Source organism: Carassius gibelio, chromosome A11 (genome assembly GCF_023724105.1).
Source record: "Carassius gibelio isolate Cgi1373 ecotype wild population from Czech Republic chromosome A11, carGib1.2-hapl.c, whole genome shotgun sequence".
Classification (NCBI taxonomy): Eukaryota; Metazoa; Chordata; class Actinopteri; order Cypriniformes; family Cyprinidae; genus Carassius; species Carassius gibelio.
In genome coordinates, this window is record NC_068381.1 from 24,556,279 (window position 1) to 24,574,729 (window position 18,451).

At 46.6% G+C, this 18,451-nt stretch overlaps 8 non-coding genes across 8 annotated transcripts; 1 reads left to right on the top strand and 7 right to left on the bottom strand.

Moving 5' to 3' along the window:
• Positions 1–2,929: 2,929 nt before the first annotated feature.
• trnae-cuc (transfer RNA glutamic acid (anticodon CUC)) lies at positions 2,930–3,001 on the bottom strand. Its single transcript has one exon. It is a non-coding gene; the product is annotated as a tRNA-Glu (tRNA).
• A 226-nt stretch (positions 3,002–3,227) lies between these two features.
• trnas-acu (transfer RNA serine (anticodon ACU)) lies at positions 3,228–3,300 on the top strand. The gene has a single exon. It is a non-coding gene; the product is annotated as a tRNA-Ser (tRNA).
• A 1,600-nt stretch (positions 3,301–4,900) lies between these two features.
• trnae-cuc (transfer RNA glutamic acid (anticodon CUC)) lies at positions 4,901–4,972 on the bottom strand. Its single transcript has one exon. It is a non-coding gene; the product is annotated as a tRNA-Glu (tRNA).
• Positions 4,973–8,835: 3,863 nt separating this feature from the next.
• On the bottom strand, positions 8,836–8,907 carry trnae-cuc (transfer RNA glutamic acid (anticodon CUC)). The gene has a single exon. It is a non-coding gene; the product is annotated as a tRNA-Glu (tRNA).
• A 1,959-nt stretch (positions 8,908–10,866) lies between these two features.
• trnae-cuc (transfer RNA glutamic acid (anticodon CUC)) lies at positions 10,867–10,938 on the bottom strand. Its single transcript has one exon. It is a non-coding gene; the product is annotated as a tRNA-Glu (tRNA).
• Positions 10,939–12,810: 1,872 nt separating this feature from the next.
• On the bottom strand, positions 12,811–12,882 carry trnae-cuc (transfer RNA glutamic acid (anticodon CUC)). Its single transcript has one exon. It is a non-coding gene; the product is annotated as a tRNA-Glu (tRNA).
• A 1,943-nt stretch (positions 12,883–14,825) lies between these two features.
• trnan-auu (transfer RNA asparagine (anticodon AUU)) lies at positions 14,826–14,897 on the bottom strand. The gene has a single exon. It is a non-coding gene; the product is annotated as a tRNA-Asn (tRNA).
• Positions 14,898–16,810: 1,913 nt separating this feature from the next.
• Positions 16,811–16,882, bottom strand: trnae-cuc (transfer RNA glutamic acid (anticodon CUC)). The gene has a single exon. It is a non-coding gene; the product is annotated as a tRNA-Glu (tRNA).
• Between the last annotated feature and the right edge of the window lie 1,569 nt (positions 16,883–18,451).

Sequence of the window (18,451 nt, forward strand, 5' to 3'; positions counted from 1 at the left end):
CAACACTATATATTTCAGTAAACCGTCCCTTCGGATGATTCTTGTATTGCCAAATTATTATCACATTGTTACAGTCACACACCAAAAGCAACAGGCCACTACAAAACCCTGCGCCCACACTGGCCACATTTATGGAAAGTGGCCCACAAGCTTGTGGCCAGTTAAAGCTGGCCAGTTCCCATATGGTCTAGCAGTTAGGATTCCTGGTTTTCTTGTACGCAGCCAGGGGTTGACTCCAGTTTTTCCTCTAGATAAAGGTTGCCGTGTGTGTTTTCAAATGGATGACACGAGTATTTTCACTTGGACAAGAGCTTAATTACCAGTTTGAGGAATCAATTCTGCAATCACAGGAATCTGCCCAAATACACTGAACCCCCGGGTTGAGTGAAAAAACAGATTCCCTGAATGCATACAACACTATATAATTCAGAAAACCGTCCTTTTGCATAATTCTTGTTTTGCCAAATTATTATCACATTGTTACAGTCACAGAACTAAAGCAACAGGCCACTACAAGGTCCTTCGCCCACGCTGACCACATGTATGGAAAGTGCGCCAGAAGCCCATGGCCAGTTTAAAGTGTCCAAATCCCATATGGTCTAGCGGTTAGGATTCCTGGTTTTCTCCCAGGCGGCCCGGGTTCAACTCCCGGTATGGGAATGCATGCTCCTTTTTGCTTCCCTCCTCAAAAATCCAGCAAATCTTCCTGCACCAGAAGTGACTTTTTGGCCAGCAGTAGAGCTACAGAACCCTGATATGTCGAGGTTCTGACTAGCCCTTAGCCCCTTCGATAGCTCAGCTGGTAGAGCGGAGGACTGTAGGTTGGAGTGTTGGCCATCCTTAGGTCGCTGGTTCAACTCCGGCTCGAAGGAGGTGTTTTTTTCATGTTCCCACCAATGTTTTGGCTTGGAGCTGGCTTTCTCACAGCTGTCAGCAGAGCTTGAATTCGCAGTCCACAATTGGAAGGCAAAAGAGCTTTCCCTGACCGGGAATCGAACCCGGGCTGCGGCGGTGAGAGCGCCGAATCCTAACCACTAGACCACCAGGGATGGATGGTGGGCTGGAGGGCTCGTGGGCTGGTGGGCAGAAGGGCTGGAGGGCTCGTGGGCTGGTGGGCTGGTGGGCTGGAGGGCTGGTAGTCTGTTCTCCTGATAACAAGGTGAGAATGAGCAGACATCAATGCTTGCCACCGTCACATCGAAAACCAACAAGTCTGTAACAATCGGGGGTCTTTACTAATGGTGGGCCAGTGGCGCAATGGATAACGCGTCTGACTACGGATCAGAAGATTCTAGGTTCGACTCCTGGCTGGCTCGCTCTGTGCTTGTTTTTCTCCGGCTTATTTTGTTGTTGTGTTTTTTTTCTCCAAAGTCCAAAAGAAAAGGCAACTCTCTAGGCATTCTTCTATTTTTTCCAAAAAAAGGCACATTCTGCACACCCATTCCGATGTCTAGGGGAGACACGGACATGCTTTGGTATTGCCATTCGTCTCACAAAATGCAGGCTGGTGGGCCAGTTGATTCTAGAAAGAACAATTTAATCGCTACTCTGTAACCGCTTTACTACTTTGAAGGGTGCAATGCCATGTGGTTTTGATGTCACAGGCTTGCCATTTTGAAGCCTTATCACTAATTGCCACCTGGACATTGAGAATAATTTGTAATCTGCATTAAACTGAACGAGCGAATAATCAGCAATTTTGCGGATTAAAAATTGGTCTCACTTTCATTATTAACCTCACAACATGTCAGTTTTGTACCTTGACAGACCGACGATAGGCAGTTTTTCCTCTAGATAACGGTTGCCATGTGTGTTTTCAGATGCATGACACAAGTATTTTCACCTGGACAAGACCTTAATTACCAGTTCGAGGTATAAATTCAGCAATCACAGGATTCTGGCCAAAAAACTGAACCATGTGTGAGTCAACAAACATGTCCCTTGAATGCATGCAACACTATATATTTCAGTAAACCGTCCCTTCGGATGATTCTTGTATTGCCAAATTATTATCACATTGTTACAGTCACACACCAAAAGCAACAGGCCACTACAAAACCCTGCGCCCACACTGGCCACATTTATGGAAAGTGGCCCACAAGCTTGTGGCCAGTTAAAGCTGGCCAGTTCCCATATGGTCTAGCAGTTAGGATTCCTGGATTTCTCGTACGCAGCCAGGGGTTGACTCCAGTTTTTCCTCTAGATAAAGGTTGCCGTGTGTGTTTTCAAATGGATGACACGAGTATTTTCACTTGGACAAGAGCTTAATTACCAGTTTGAGGAATCAATTCTGCAATCACAGGAATCTGCCCAAATACACTGAACCCCCGGGTTGAGTGAAAAAACAGATTCCCTGAATGCATACAACACTATATAATTCAGAAAACCGTCCTTTTGGATAATTCTTGTTTTGCCAAATTATTATCACATTGTTACAGTCACAGAACTAAAGCAACAGGCCACTACAAGGTCCTGCGCCCACGCTGACCACATGTATGGAAAGTGCGCCAGAAGCCCATGGCCAGTTTAAAGTGTCCAGATCCCATATGGTCTAGCGGTTAGGATTCCTGGTTTTCACCCAGGCGGCCCGGGTTCAACTCCCGGTACGGGAATGCATGCTCCTTTTTGCTTCCCTCCTCAAAAATCCAGCAAATCTTCCTGCACCAGAAGTGACTTTTTGGCCAGCAGTAGAGCTACAGAACCCTGATATGTCGAGGTTCTGACTAGCCCTTAGCCCCTTCGATAGCTCAGCTGGTAGAGCGGAGGACTGTAGGTTGGAGTGTTGGCCATCCTTAGGTCGCTGGTTCAACTCCGGCTCGAAGGAGGTGTTTTTTTCATGTTCCCACCAATGTTTTGGCTTGGAGCTGGCTTTCTCACAGCTGTCAGCAGAGCTTGAATTCGCAGTCCACAATTGGAAGGCAAAAGAGCTTTCCCTGACCGGGAATCGAACCCGGGCCGCGGCGGTGAGAGCGCCGAATCCTAACCACTAGACCACCAGGGATGGATGGTGGGCTGGAGGGCTCGTGGGCTGGTGGGCTGGAGGGCTCGTGGGCTGGTGGGCAGGAGGGCTGGAGGGCTCGTGGGCTGGTGGGCTGGTGGGCTGGTGGGCTGGAGGGCTGGTAGTCTGTTCTCCTGATAACAAGGTGAGAATGAGCAGACATCAATGCTTGCCACCGTCACATCGAAAACCAACAAGTCTGTAACAATCGGGGGTCTGTACTAATGGTGGGCCAGTGGCGCAATGGATAACGCGTCTGACTACTGATCAGAAGATTCTAGGTTCGACTCCTGGCTGGCTCGCTCTGTGCTTGTTTTTCTCCAGCTTATTTTGTTGTTTTTTTTCTCCAAAGTCCAAAAGAAAAGGCAACTCTCTAGGCATTCTTCTATTTTTTCCAAAAAAAGGCACATTCTGCACACCCATTCCGATGTCTAGGGGAGACACGGACATGCTTTGGTATTGCCATTCATCTCACAAAATGCTGGCTGGTGGGCCAGTTGATTCTAGAATGAACAATTTCATCGCTACTCTGTAACCGCTTTACTACTTTGAAGGGTGCAATGCCATGTGGTTTTGATGTCACAGGCTTGCCATTTTGAAGCCTTATCACTAATTGCCACCTGGACATTGAGAATAATTTGTAATCTGCATTAAACTGAACGAGCGAATAATCAGCATATTAAAAATTGGTCTCACTTTCATTATTAACCTCACAACATGTCAGTTTTGTACCTTGACAGACCGACGATAGGCAGTTTTTCCTCTAGATAACGGTTGCCATGTGTGTTTTCAGATGCATGACACAAGTATTTTCACCTGGACAAGACCTTAATTACCAGTTCGAGGTATAAATTCAGCAATCACAGGATTCTGGCCAAAAAACTGAACCATGTGTGAGTCAACAAACATGTCCCTTGAATGCATGCAACACTATATATTTCAGTAAACCGTCCCTTCGGATGATTCTTGTATTGCCAAATTATTATCACATTGTTACAGTCACACACCAAAAGCAACAGGCCACTACAAAACCCTGCGCCCACACTGGCCACATTTATGGAAAGTGGCCCACAAGCTTGTGGCCAGTTAAAGCTGGCCAGTTCCCATATGGTCTAGCAGTTAGGATTCCTGGTTTTCTTGTACGCAGCCAGGGGTTGACTCCAGTTTTTCCTCTAGATAAAGGTTGCCGTGTGTGTTTTCAAATGGATGACACGAGTATTTTCACTTGGACAAGAGCTTAATTACCAGTTTGAGGAATCAATTCTGCAATCACAGGAATCTGCCCAAATACACTGAACCCCCGGGTTGAGTGAAAAAACAGATTCCCTGAATGCATACAACACTATATAATTCAGAAAACCGTCCTTTTGCATAATTCTTGTTTTGCCAAATTATTATCACATTGTTACAGTCACAGAACTAAAGCAACAGGCCACTACAAGGTCCTTCGCCCACGCTGACCACATGTATGGAAAGTGCGCCAGAAGCCCATGGCCAGTTTAAAGTGTCCAAATCCCATATGGTCTAGCGGTTAGGATTCCTGGTTTTCACCCAGGCGGCCCGGGTTCAACTCCCGGTATGGGAATGCATACTCCTTTTTGCTTCCCTCCTCAAAAATCCAGCAAATCTTCCTGCACCAGAAGTGACTTTTTGGCCAGCAGTAGAGCTACAGAACCCTGATATGTCGAGGTTCTGACTAGCCCTTAGCCCCTTCGATAGCTCAGCTGGTAGAGCGGAGGACTGTAGGTTGGAGTGTTGGCCATCCTTAGGTCGCTGGTTCAACTCCGGCTCGAAGGAGGTGTTTTTTTCATGTTCCCACCAATGTTTTGGCTTGGAGCTGGCTTTCTCACAGCTGTCAGCAGAGCTTGAATTCGCAGTCCACAATTGGAAGGCAAAAGAGCTTTCCCTGACCGGGAATCGAACCCGGGCCGCGGCGGTGAGAGCGCCGAATCCTAACCACTAGACCACCAGGGATGGATGGTGGGCTGGAGGGCTCGTGGGCTGGTGGGCAGGAGGGCTGGTGGGCTGGTGGGCTGGTGGGCTGGAGGGCTGGTAGTCTCTTCTCCTGATAACAAGGTGAGAATGAGCAGACATCAATGCTTGCCACCGTCACATCGAAAACCAACAAGTCTGTAACAATCGGGGGTCTTTACTAATGTTGGGCCAGTGGCGCAATGGATAACGCGTCTGACTACGGATCAGAAGATTCTAGGTTCGACTCCTGGCTGGCTCGCTCTGTGCTTGTTTTTCTCCGGCTTATTTTGTTGTTGTGTTTTTTTTCTCCAAAGTCCAAAAGAAAAGGCAACTCTCTAGGCATTCTTCTATTTTTTCCAAAAAAAGGCACATTCTGCACACCCATTCCGATGTCTAGGGGAGACACGGACATGCTTTGGTATTGCCATTCGTCTCACAAAATGCAGGCTGGTGGGCCAGTTGATTCTAGAAAGAACAATTTCATCGCTACTCTGTAACCGCTTTACTACTTTGAAGGGTGCAATGCCATGTGGTTTTGATGTCACAGGCTTGCCATTTTGAAGCCTTATCACTAATTGCCACCTGGACATTGAGAATAATTTGTAATCTGCATTAAACTGAACGAGCGAATAATCAGCAATTTTGCGGATTAAAAATTGGTCTCACTTTCATTATTAACCTCACAACATGTCAGTTTTGTACCTTGACAGACCGACGATAGGCAGTTTTTCCTCTAGATAACGGTTGCCATGTGTGTTTTCAGATGCATGACACAAGTATTTTCACCTGGACAAGACCTTAATTACCAGTTCGAGGTATAAATTCAGCAATCACAGGATTCTGGCCAAAAAACTGAACCATGTGTGAGTCAACAAACATGTCCCTTGAATGCATGCAACACTATATATTTCAGTAAACCGTCCCTTCGGATGATTCTTGTATTGCCAAATTATTATCACATTGTTACAGTCACACACCAAAAGCAACAGGCCACTACAAAACCCTGCGCCCACACTGGCCACATTTATGGAAAGTGGCCCACAAGCTTGTGGCCAGTTAAAGCTGGCCAGTTCCCATATGGTCTAGCAGTTAGGATTCCTGGTTTTCTTGTACGCAGCCAGGGGTTGACTCCAGTTTTTCCTCTAGATAAAGGTTGCCGTGTGTGTTTTCAAATGGATGACACGAGTATTTTCACTTGGACAAGAGCTTAATTACCAGTTTGAGGAATCAATTCTGCAATCACAGGAATCTGCCCAAATACACTGAACCCCCGGGTTGAGTGAAAAAACAGATTCCCTGAATGCATACAACACTATATAATTCAGAAAACCGTCCTTTTGCATAATTCTTGTTTTGCCAAATTATTATCACATTGTTACAGTCACAGAACTAAAGCAACAGGCCACTACAAGGTCCTTCGCCCACGCTGACCACATGTATGGAAAGTGCGCCAGAAGCCCATGGCCAGTTTAAAGTGTCCAAATCCCATATGGTCTAGCGGTTAGGATTCCTGGTTTTCACCCAGGCGGCCCGGGTTCAACTCCCGGTATGGGAATGCATACTCCTTTTTGCTTCCCTCCTCAAAAATCCAGCAAATCTTCCTGCACCAGAAGTGACTTTTTGGCCAGCAGTAGAGCTACAGAACCCTGATATGTCGAGGTTCTGACTAGCCCTTAGCCCCTTCGATAGCTCAGCTGGTAGAGCGGAGGACTGTAGGTTGGAGTGTTGGCCATCCTTAGGTCGCTGGTTCAACTCCGGCTCGAAGGAGGTGTTTTTTTCATGTTCCCACCAATGTTTTGGCTTGGAGCTGGCTTTCTCACAGCTGTCAGCAGAGCTTGAATTCGCAGTCCACAATTGGAAGGCAAAAGAGCTTTCCCTGACCGGGAATCGAACCCGGGCCGCGGCGGTGAGAGCGGCGAATCCTAACCACTAGACCACCAGGGAGGGCTGGAGGGCTCGTGGGCTGCTGGGCTGGTGGGCTGGAGGGCTGGAGGGCTGGTAGTCTGTTCTCCTGATAACAAGGTGAGAATGAGCAGACATCAATGCTTGCCACCGTCACATCGAAAACCAACAAGTCTGTAACAATCGGGGGTTTTTACTTTTGGTGGGCCAGTGGCGCAATGGATAACGCGTCTGACTACGGATCAGAAGATTCTAGGTTCGACTCCTGGCTGGCTCGCTCTGTGCTTGTTTTTCTCCGGCTTATTTTGTTGTTGTGTTTTTTTTCTCCAAAGTCCAAAACAAAAGGCAACTCTCTAGGCATTCTTCTATTTTTTCCAAAAAAAGGCACATTCTGCACACCCATTCCGATGTCTAGGGGAGACACGGACATGCTTTGGTATTGCCATTCGTCTCACAAAATGCAGGCTGGTGGGCCAGTTGATTCTAGAATGAACAATTTCATCGCTACTCTGTAACCGCTTTACTACTTTGAAGGGTGCAATGCCATGTGGTTTTGATGTCACAGGCTTGCCATTTTGAAGCCTTATCACTAATTGCCACCTGGACATTGAGAATAATTTGTAATCTGCATTAAACTGAACGAGCGAATATTCAGCATATTAAAAATTGGTCTCACTTTCATTATTAACCTCACAACATGTCAGTTTTGTACCTTGACAGACCGACGATAGGCAGTTTTTCCTCTAGATAACGGTTGCCATGTGTGTTTTCAGATGCATGACACAAGTATTTTCACCTGGACAAGACCTTAATTACCAGTTCGAGGTATAAATTCAGCAATCACAGGATTCTGGCCAAAAAACTGAACCATGTGTGAGTCAACAAACATGTCCCTTGAATGCATGCAACACTATATATTTCAGTAAACCGTCCCTTCGGATGATTCTTGTATTGCCAAATTATTATCACATTGTTACAGTCACACACCAAAAGCAACAGGCCACTACAAAACCCTGCGCCCACACTGGCCACATTTATGGAAAGTGGCCCACAAGCTTGTGGCCAGTTAAAGCTGGCCAGTTCCCATATGGTCTAGCAGTTAGGATTCCTGGTTTTCTTGTACGCAGCCAGGGGTTGACTCCAGTTTTTCCTCTAGATAAAGGTTGCCGTGTGTGTTTTCAAATGGATGACACGAGTATTTTCACTTGGACAAGAGCTTAATTACCAGTTTGAGGAATCAATTCTGCTATCACAGGAATCTGCCCAAATACACTGAACACCCGGGTTGAGTGAAAAAACAGATTCCCTGAATGCATACAACACTATATAATTCAGAAAACCGTCCTTTTGCATAATTCTTGTTTTGCCAAATTATTATCACATTGTTACAGTCACAGAACTAAAGCAACAGGCCACTACAAGGTCCTTCGCCCACGCTGACCACATGTATGGAAAGTGTGCCAGAAGCCCATGGCCAGTTTAAAGTGTCCAAATCCCATATGGTCTAGCGGTTAGGATTCCTGGTTTTCTCCCAGGTGGCCCGGGTTCAACTCCCGGTATGGGAATGCATGCTCCTTTTTGCTTCCCTCCTCAAAAATCCAGCAAATCTTCCTGCACCAGAAGTGACTTTTTGGCCAGCAGTAGAGCTACAGAACCCTGATATGTCGAGGTTCTGATCCAGCAAATCTTCCTGCACCAGAAGTGACTTTTTGGCCAGCAGTAGAGCTACAGAACCCTGATATGTCGAGGTTCTGACTAGCCCTTAGCCCCTTCGATAGCTCAGCTGGTAGAGCGGAGGACTGTAGGTTGGAGTGTTGGCCATCCTTAGGTCGCTGGTTCAACTCCGGCTCGAAGGAGGTATTTTTTTCATGTTCCCACCAATGTTTTGGCTTGGAGCTGGCTTTCTCACAGCTGTCAGCAGAGCTTGAATTCGCAGTCCACAATTGGAAGGCAAAAGAGCTTTCCCTGACCGGGAATCGAACCCGGGCCGCGGCGGTGAGAGCGCCGAATCCTAACCACTAGACCACCAGGGATGGATGGTGGGCTGGAGGGCTCGTGGGCTGGTGGGCAGGAGGGCTGGAGGGCTCGTGGGCTGGTGGGCTGGTGGGCTGGTGGGCTGGAGGGCTGGTAGTCTGTTCTCCTGATAACAAGGTGAGAATGAGCAGACATCAATGCTTGCCACCGTCACATCGAAAACCAACAAGTCTGTAACAATCGGGGGTCTTTACTAATGTTGGGCCAGTGGCGCAATGGATAACGCGTCTGACTACGGATCAGAAGATTCTAGGTTCGACTCCTGGCTGGCTCGCTCTGTGCTTGTTTTTCTCCGGCTTATTTTGTTGTTGTGTTTTTTTTCTCCAAAGTCCAAAACAAAAGGCAACTCTCTAGGCATTCTTCTATTTTTTCCAAAAAAAGGCACATTCTGCACACCCATTCCGATGTCTAGGGGAGACACGGACATGCTTTGGTATTGCCATTCGTCTCACAAAATGCAGGCTGGTGGGCCAGTTGATTCTAGAAAGAACAATTTCATCGCTACTCTGTAACCGCTTTACTACTTTGAAGGGTGCAATGCCATGTGGTTTTGATGTCACAGGCTTGCCATTTTGAAGCCTTATCACTAATTGCCACCTGGACATTGAGAATAATTTGTAATCTGCATTAAACTGAACGAGCGAATATTCAGCATATTAAAAATTGGTCTCACTTTCATTATTAACCTCACAACATGTCAGTTTTGTACCTTGACAGACCGACGATAGGCAGTTTTTCCTCTAGATAACGGTTGCCATGTGTGTTTTCAGATGCATGACACAAGTATTTTCACCTGGACAAGACCTTAATTACCAGTTCGAGGTATAAATTCAGCAATCACAGGATTCTGGCCAAAAAACTGAACCATGTGTGAGTCAACAAACATGTCCCTTGAATGCATGCAACACTATATATTTCAGTAAACCGTCCCTTCGGATGATTCTTGTATTGCCAAATTATTATCACATTGTTACAGTCACACACCAAAAGCAACAGGCCACTACAAAACCCTGCGCCCACACTGGCCACATTTATGGAAAGTGGCCCACAAGCTTGTGGCCAGTTAAAGCTGGCCAGTTCCCATATGGTCTAGCAGTTAGGATTCCTGGTTTTCTTGTACGCAGCCAGGGGTTGACTCCAGTTTTTCCTCTAGATAAAGGTTGCCGTGTGTGTTTTCAAATGGATGACACGAGTATTTTCACTTGGACAAGAGCTTAATTACCAGTTTGAGGAATCAATTCTGCTATCACAGGAATCTGCCCAAATACACTGAACACCCGGGTTGAGTGAAAAAACAGATTCCCTGAATGCATACAACACTATATAATTCAGAAAACCGTCCTTTTGCATAATTCTTGTTTTGCCAAATTATTATCACATTGTTACAGTCACAGAACTAAAGCAACAGGCCACTACAAGGTCCTTCGCCCACGCTGACCACATGTATGGAAAGTGTGCCAGAAGCCCATGGCCAGTTTAAAGTGTCCAAATCCCATATGGTCTAGCGGTTAGGATTCCTGGTTTTCTCCCAGGTGGCCCGGGTTCAACTCCCGGTATGGGAATGCATGCTCCTTTTTGCTTCCCTCCTCAAAAATCCAGCAAATCTTCCTGCACCAGAAGTGACTTTTTGGCCAGCAGTAGAGCTACAGAACCCTGATATGTCGAGGTTCTGATCCAGCAAATCTTCCTGCACCAGAAGTGACTTTTTGGCCAGCAGTAGAGCTACAGAACCCTGATATGTCGAGGTTCTGACTAGCCCTTAGCCCCTTCGATAGCTCAGCTGGTAGAGCGGAGGACTGTAGGTTGGAGTGTTGGCCATCCTTAGGTCGCTGGTTCAACTCCGGCTCGAAGGAGGTGTTTTTTTCATGTTCCCACCAATGTTTTGGCTTGGAGCTGGCTTTCTCACAGCTGTCAGCAGAGCTTGAATTCGCAGTCCACAATTGGAAGGCAAAAGAGCTTTCCCTGACCGGGAATCGAACCCGGGCCGCGGCGGTGAGAGCGCCGAATCCTAACCACTAGACCACCAGGGATGGATGGTGGGCTGGAGGGCTCGTGGGCTGGTGGGCAGGAGGGCTGGAGGGCTGGTGGGCTGGTGGGCTGGAGGGCTGGTAGTCTGTTCTCCTGATAACAAGGTGAGAATGAGCAGACATCAATGCTTGCCACCGTCACATCGAAAACCAACAAGTCTGTCACAATCGGGGGTCTTTACTAATGTTGGGCCAGTGGCGCAATGGATAACGCGTCTGACTACGGATCAGAAGATTCTAGGTTCGACTCCTGGCTGGCTCGCTCTGTGCTTGTTTTTCTCCGGCTTATTTTGTTGTTGTGTTTTTTTTCTCCAAAGTCCAAAAGAAAAGGCAACTCTCTAGGCATTCTTCTATTTTTTCCAAAAAAAGGCACATTCTGCACACCCATTCCGATGTCTAGGGGAGACACGGACATGCTTTGGTATTGCCATTCGTCTCACAAAATGCAGGCTGGTGGGCCAGTTGATTCTAGAAAGAACAATTTCATCGCTACTCTGTAACCGCTTTACTACTTTGAAGGGTGCAATGCCATGTGGTTTTGATGTCACAGGCTTGCCATTTTGAAGCCTTATCACTAATTGCCACCTGGACATTGAGAATAATTTGTAATCTGCATTAAACTGAACGAGCGAATAATCAGCAATTTTGCGGATTAAAAATTGGTCTCACTTTCATTATTAACCTCACAACATGTCAGTTTTGTACCTTGACAGACCGACGATAGGCAGTTTTTCCTCTAGATAACGGTTGCCATGTGTGTTTTCAGATGCATGACACAAGTATTTTCACCTGGACAAGACCTTAATTACCAGTTCGAGGTATAAATTCAGCAATCACAGGATTCTGGCCAAAAAACTGAACCATGTGTGAGTCAACAAACATGTCCCTTGAATGCATGCAACACTATATATTTCAGTAAACCGTCCCTTCGGATGATTCTTGTATTGCCAAATTATTATCACATTGTTACAGTCACACACCAAAAGCAACAGGCCACTACAAAACCCTGCGCCCACACTGGCCACATTTATGGAAAGTGGCCCACAAGCTTGTGGCCAGTTAAAGCTGGCCAGTTCCCATATGGTCTAGCAGTTAGGATTCCTGGTTTTCTCGTACGCAGCCAGGGGTTGACTCCAGTTTTTCCTCTAGATAAAGGTTGCCGTGTGTGTTTTCAAATGGATGACACGAGTATTTTCACTTGGACAAGAGCTTAATTACCAGTTTGAGGAATCAATTCTGCAATCACAGGAATCTGCCCAAATACACTGAACCCCCGGGTTGAGTGAAAAAACAGATTCCCTGAATGCATACAACACTATATAATTCAGAAAACCGTCCTTTTGGATAATTCTTGTTTTGCCAAATTATTATCACATTGTTACAGTCACAGAACTAAAGCAACAGGCCACTACAAGGTCCTGCGCCCACGCTGACCACATGTATGGAAAGTGCGCCAGAAGCCCATGGCCAGTTTAAAGTGTCCAGATCCCATATGGTCTAGCGGTTAGGATTCCTGGTTTTCACCCAGGCGGCCCGGGTTCAACTCCCGGTATGGGAATGCATGCTCCTTTTTGCTTCCCTCCTCAAAAATCCAGCAAATCTTCCTGCACCAGAAGTGACTTTTTGGCCAGCAGTAGAGCTACAGAACCCTGATATGTCGAGGTTCTGACTAGCCCTTAGCCCCTTCGATAGCTCAGCTGGTAGAGCGGAGGACTGTAGGTTGGAGTGTTGGCCATCCTTAGGTCGCTGGTTCAACTCCGGCTCGAAGGAGGTGTTTTTTTCATGTTCCCACCAATGTTTTGGCTTGGAGCTGGCTTTCTCACAGCTGTCAGCAGAGCTTGAATTCGCAGTCCACAATTGGAAGGCAAAAGAGCTTTCCCTGACCGGGAATCGAACCCGGGCCGCGGCGGTGAGAGCGCCGAATCCTAACCACTAGACCACCAGGGAGGGATCGTGGGCTTGTGGGCTGCTGGGCTGGTGGGCTGGTAGGCTAGAGGGCTGGAGGGCTGGAGGGCTGGTAGTCTGTTCTCCTGATAACAAGGTGAGAATGAGCAGACATCAATGCTTGCCACCGTCACATCGAAAACCAACAAGTCTGTAACAATCGGGGGTCTTTACTTTTGGTGGGCCAGTGGCGCAATGGATAACGCGTCTGACTACGGATCAGAAGATTCTAGGTTCGACTCCTGGCTGGCTCGCTCTGTGCTTGTTTTTCTCCGGCTTATTTTGTTGTTGTGTTTTTTTTCTCCAAAGTCCAAAAGAAAAGGCAACTCTCTAGGCATTCTTCTATTTTTTCCAAAAAAAGGCACATTCTGCACACCCATTCCGATGTCTAGGGGAGACACGGACATGCTTTGGTATTGCCATTCGTCTCACAAAATGCAGGCTGGTGGGCCAGTTGATTCTAGAATGAACAATTTCATCGCTACTCTGTAACCGCTTTACTACTTTGAAGGGTGCAATGCCATGTGGTTTTGATGTCACAGGCTTGCCATTTTGAAGCCTTATCACTAATTGCCACCTGGACATTGAGAATAATTTGTAATCTGCATTAAACTGAACGAGCGAATAATCAGCAATTTTGCGGATTAAAAATTGGTCTCACTTTCATTATTAACCTCACAACATGTCAGTTTTGTACCTTGACAGACCGACGATAGGCAGTTTTTCCTCTAGATAACGGTTGCCATGTGTGTTTTCAGATGCATGACACAAGTATTTTCACCTGGACAAGACCTTAATTACCAGTTCGAGGTATAAATTCAGCAATCACAGGATTCTGGCCAAAAAACTGAACCATGTGTGAGTCAACAAACATGTCCCTTGAATGCATGCAACACTATATATTTCAGTAAACCGTCCCTTCGGATGATTCTTGTATTGCCAAATTATTATCACATTGTTACAGTCACACACCAAAAGCAACAGGCCACTACAAAACCCTGCGCCCACACTGGCCACATTTATGGAAAGTGGCCCACAAGCTTGTGGCCAGTTAAAGCTGGCCAGTTCCCATATGGTCTAGCAGTTAGGATTCCTGGTTTTCTTGTACGCAGCCAGGGGTTGACTCCAGTTTTTCCTCTAGATAAAGGTTGCCGTGTGTGTTTTCAAATGGATGACACGAGTATTTTCACTTGGACAAGAGTTTAATTACCAGTTTGAGGAATCAATTCTGCAATCACAGGAATCTGCCCAAATACACTGAACCCCCGGGTTGAGTGAAAAAACAGATTCCCTGAATGCATACAACACTATATAATTCAGAAAACCGTCCTTTTGCATAATTCTTGTTTTGCCAAATTATTATCACATTGTTACAGTCACAGAACTAAAGCAACAGGCCACTACAAGGTCCTGCGCCCACGCTGACCACATGTATGGGAAGTGCGCCAGAAGCCCATGGCCAGTTTAAAGTGTCCAAATCCCATATGGTCTAGCGGTTAGGATTCCTGGTTTTCACCCAGGCGGCCCGGGTTCAACTCCCGGTATGGGAATGCATGCTCCTTTTTGTTTCCCTCCTCAAAAATCCAGCAAATCTTCCTGCACCAGAAGTGACTTTTTGGCCAGCAGTAGAGCTACAGAACCCTGATATGTCGAGGTTCTGATCCAGCAAATCTTCCTGCACCAGAAGTGACTTTTTGGCCAGCAGTAGAGCTACAGAACCCTGATATGTCGAGGTTCTGACTAGCCCTTAGCCCCTTCGATAGCTCAGCTGGTAGAGTGGAGGACTGTAGGTTGGAGTGTTGGCCATCCTTAGGTCGCTGGTTCAACTCCGGCTCGAAGGAGGTGTTTTTTTCATGTTCCCACCAATGTTTTGGCTTGGAGCTGGCTTTCTCACAGCTGTCAGCAGAGCTTGAATTTGCAGTCCACAATTGGAAGGCAAAAGAGCTTTCCCCGACCGGGAATCGAACCCGGGCCGCGGCGGTAATAGCGCCGAATCCTAACCACTAGACCACCAGGGAGGGATGGTGGGCTGGAGGGCTCGTGGGCTGGAGGGCTCGTGGGCTGGTGGGCAGGAGGGCTGGAGGGCTCGTGGGCTGGTGGGCTGGAGGGCTGGTGGGCTGGTGGGCTGGAGGGCTGGTAGTCTGTTCTCCTGATAACAAGGTGAGAATGAGCAGACATCAATGCTTGCCACCGTCACATCGAAAACCAACAAGTCTGTAACAATCGGGGGTCTTTACTAATGGTGGGCCAGTGGCGCAATGGATAACGCGTCTGGCTACGGATCAGAAGATTCTAGGTTTGACTCCTGGCTGGCTCGCTCTGTGCTTGTTTTTCTCCGGCTTATTTTGTTGTTGTGTATTTTTTTCTCCAAAGTCCAAAAGAAAAGGCAACTCTCTAGGCATTCTTCTATTTTTTCCAAAAAAAGGCACATTCTGCACACCCATTCCGATGTCTAGGGGAGACACGGACATGCTTTGGTATTGCCATTCGTCTCACAAAATGCTGGCTGGTGGGCCAGTTGATTCTAGAATGAACAATTTCATCGCTACTCTGTAACCGCTTTACTACTTTGAAGGGTGCAATGCCATGTGGTTTTGATGTCACAGGCTTGCCATTTTGAAGCCTTATCACTAATTGCCACCTGGACATTGAGAATAATTTGTAATCTGCATTAAACTGAACGAGCGAATAATCAGCAATTTTGCGGATTAAAAATTGGTCTCACTTTCATTATTAACCTCACAACATGTCAGTTTTGTACCTTGACAGACCGACGATAGGCAGTTTTTCCTCTAGATAACGGTTGCCATGTGTGTTTTCAGATGCATGACACAAGTATTTTCACCTGGACAAGACCTTAATTACCAGTTCGAGGTATAAATTCAGCAATCACAGGATTCTGGCCAAAAAACTGAACCATGTGTGAGTCAACAAACATGTCCCTTGAATGCATGCAACACTATATATTTCAGTAAACCGTCCCTTCGGATGATTCTTGTATTGCCAAATTATTATCACATTGTTACAGTCACACACCAAAAGCAACAGGCCACTACAAAACCCTGCGCCCACACTGGCCACATTTATGGAAAGTGGCCCACAAGCTTGTGGCCAGTTAAAGCTGGCCAGTTCCCATATGGTCTAGCAGTTAGGATTCCTGGTTTTCTCGTACGCAGCCAGGGGTTGACTCCAGTTTTTCCTCTAGATAAAGGTTGCCGTGTGTGTTTTCAAATGGATGACACGAGTATTTTCACTTGGACAAGAGCTTAATTACCAGTTTGAGGAATCAATTCTGCAATCACAGGAATCTGCCCAAATACACTGAACCCCCGGGTTGAGTGAAAAAACAGATTCCCTGAATGCATACAACACTATATAATTCAGAAAACCGTCCTTTTGGATAATTCTTGTTTTGCCAAATTATTATCACATTGTTACAGTCACAGAACTAAAGCAACAGGCCACTACAAGGTCCTGCGCCCACGCTGACCACATGTATGGAAAGTGCGCCAGAAGCCCATGGCCAGTTTAAAGTGTCCAGATCCCATATGGTCTAGCGGTTAGGATTCCTGATTTTCACCCAGGCGGCCCGGGTTCAACTCCCGGTATGGGAATGCATGCTCCTTTTTGCTTCCCTCCTCAAAAATCCAGCAAATCTTCCTGCACCAGAAGTGACTTTTTGGCCAGCAGTAGAGCTACAGAACCCTGATATGTCGAGGTTCTGACTAGCCCTTAGCCCCTTCGATAGCTCAGCTGGTAGAGCGGAGGACTGTAGGTTGGAGTGTTGGCCATCCTTAGGTCGCTGGTTCAACTCCGGCTCGAAGGAGGTGTTTTTTTCATGTTCCCACCAATGTTTTGGCTTGGAGCTGGCTTTCTCACAGCTGTCAGCAGAGCTTGAATTCGCAGTCCACAATTGGAAGGCAAAAGAGCTTTCCCTGACCGGGAATCGAACCCGGGCCGCGGCGGTGAGAGCGCCGAATCCTAACCACTAGACCACCAGGGAGGGATGGTGGGCTCGTGGGCTGCTGGGCTGGTGGGCTGGAGGGCTGGAGGGCTGGTAGTCTGTTCTCCTGATAACAAGGTGAGAATGAGCAGACATCAATGCTTGCCACCGTCACATCGAAAACCAACAAGTCTGTAACAATCGGGGGTCTTTACTTTTGGTGGGCCAGTGGCGCAATGGATAACGCGTCTGACTACGGATCAGAAGATTCTAGGTTCGACTCCTGGCTGGCTCGCTCTGTGCTTGTTTTTCTCCGGCTTATTTTGTTGTTGTGTTTTTTTTCTCCAAAGTCCAAAAGAAAAGGCAACTCTCTAGGCATTCTTCTATTTTTTCCAAAAAAGGCACATTCTGCACACCCATTCCGATGTCTAGGGGAGACACGGACATGCTTTGGTATTGCCATTCGTCTCACAAAATGCAGGCTGGTGGGCCAGTTGATTCTAGAATGAACAATTTCATCGCTACTCTGTAACCGCTTTACTACTTTGAAGGGTGCAATGCCATGTGGTTTTGATGTCACAGGCTTGCCATTTTGAAGCCTTATCACTAATTGCCACCTGGACATTGAGAATAATTTGTAATCTGCATTAAACTGAACGAGCGAATAATCAGCATATTAAAAATTGGTCTCACTTTCATTATTAACCTCACAACATGTCAGTTTTGTACCTTGACAGACCGACGATAGGCAGTTTTTCCTCTAGATAACGGTTGCCATGTGTGTTTTCAGATGCATGACACAAGTATTTTCACCTGGACAAGACCTTAATTACCAGTTCGAGGTATAAATTCAGCAATCACAGGATTCTGGCCAAAAAACTGAACCATGTGTGAGTCAACAAACATGTCCCTTGAATGCATGCAACACTATATATTTCAGTAAACCGTCCCTTCGGATGATTCTTGTATTGCCAAATTATTATCACATTGTTACAGTCACACACCAAAAGCAACAGGCCACTACAAAACCCTGCGCCCACACTGGCCACATTTATGGAAAGTGGCCCACAAGCTTGTGGCCAGTTAAAGCTGGCCAGTTCCCATATGGTCTAGCAGTTAGGATTCCTGGTTTTCTTGTACGCAGCCAGGGGTTGACTCCAGTTTTTCCTCTAGATAAAGGTTGCCGTGTGTGTTTTCAAATGGATGACACGAGTATTTTCACTTGGACAAGAGCTTAATTACCAGTTTGAGGAATCAATTCTGCAATCACAGGAATCTGCCCAAATACACTGAACCCCCGGGTTGAGTGAAAAAACAGATTCCCTGAATGCATACAACACTATATAATTCAGAAAACCGTTCTTTTGCATAATTCTTGTTTTGCCAAATTATTATCACATTGTTACAGTCACAGAACTAAAGCAACAGGCCACTACAAGGTCCTGCGCCCACGCTGACCACATGTATGGAAAGTGCGCCAGAAGCCCATGGCCAGTTTAAAGTGTCCAGATCCCATATGGTCTAGCGGTTAGGATTCCTGGTTTTCACCCAGGCGGCCCGGGTTCAACTCCCGGTATGGGAATGCATGCTCCTTTTTGCTTCCCTCCTCAAAAATCCAGCAAATCTTCC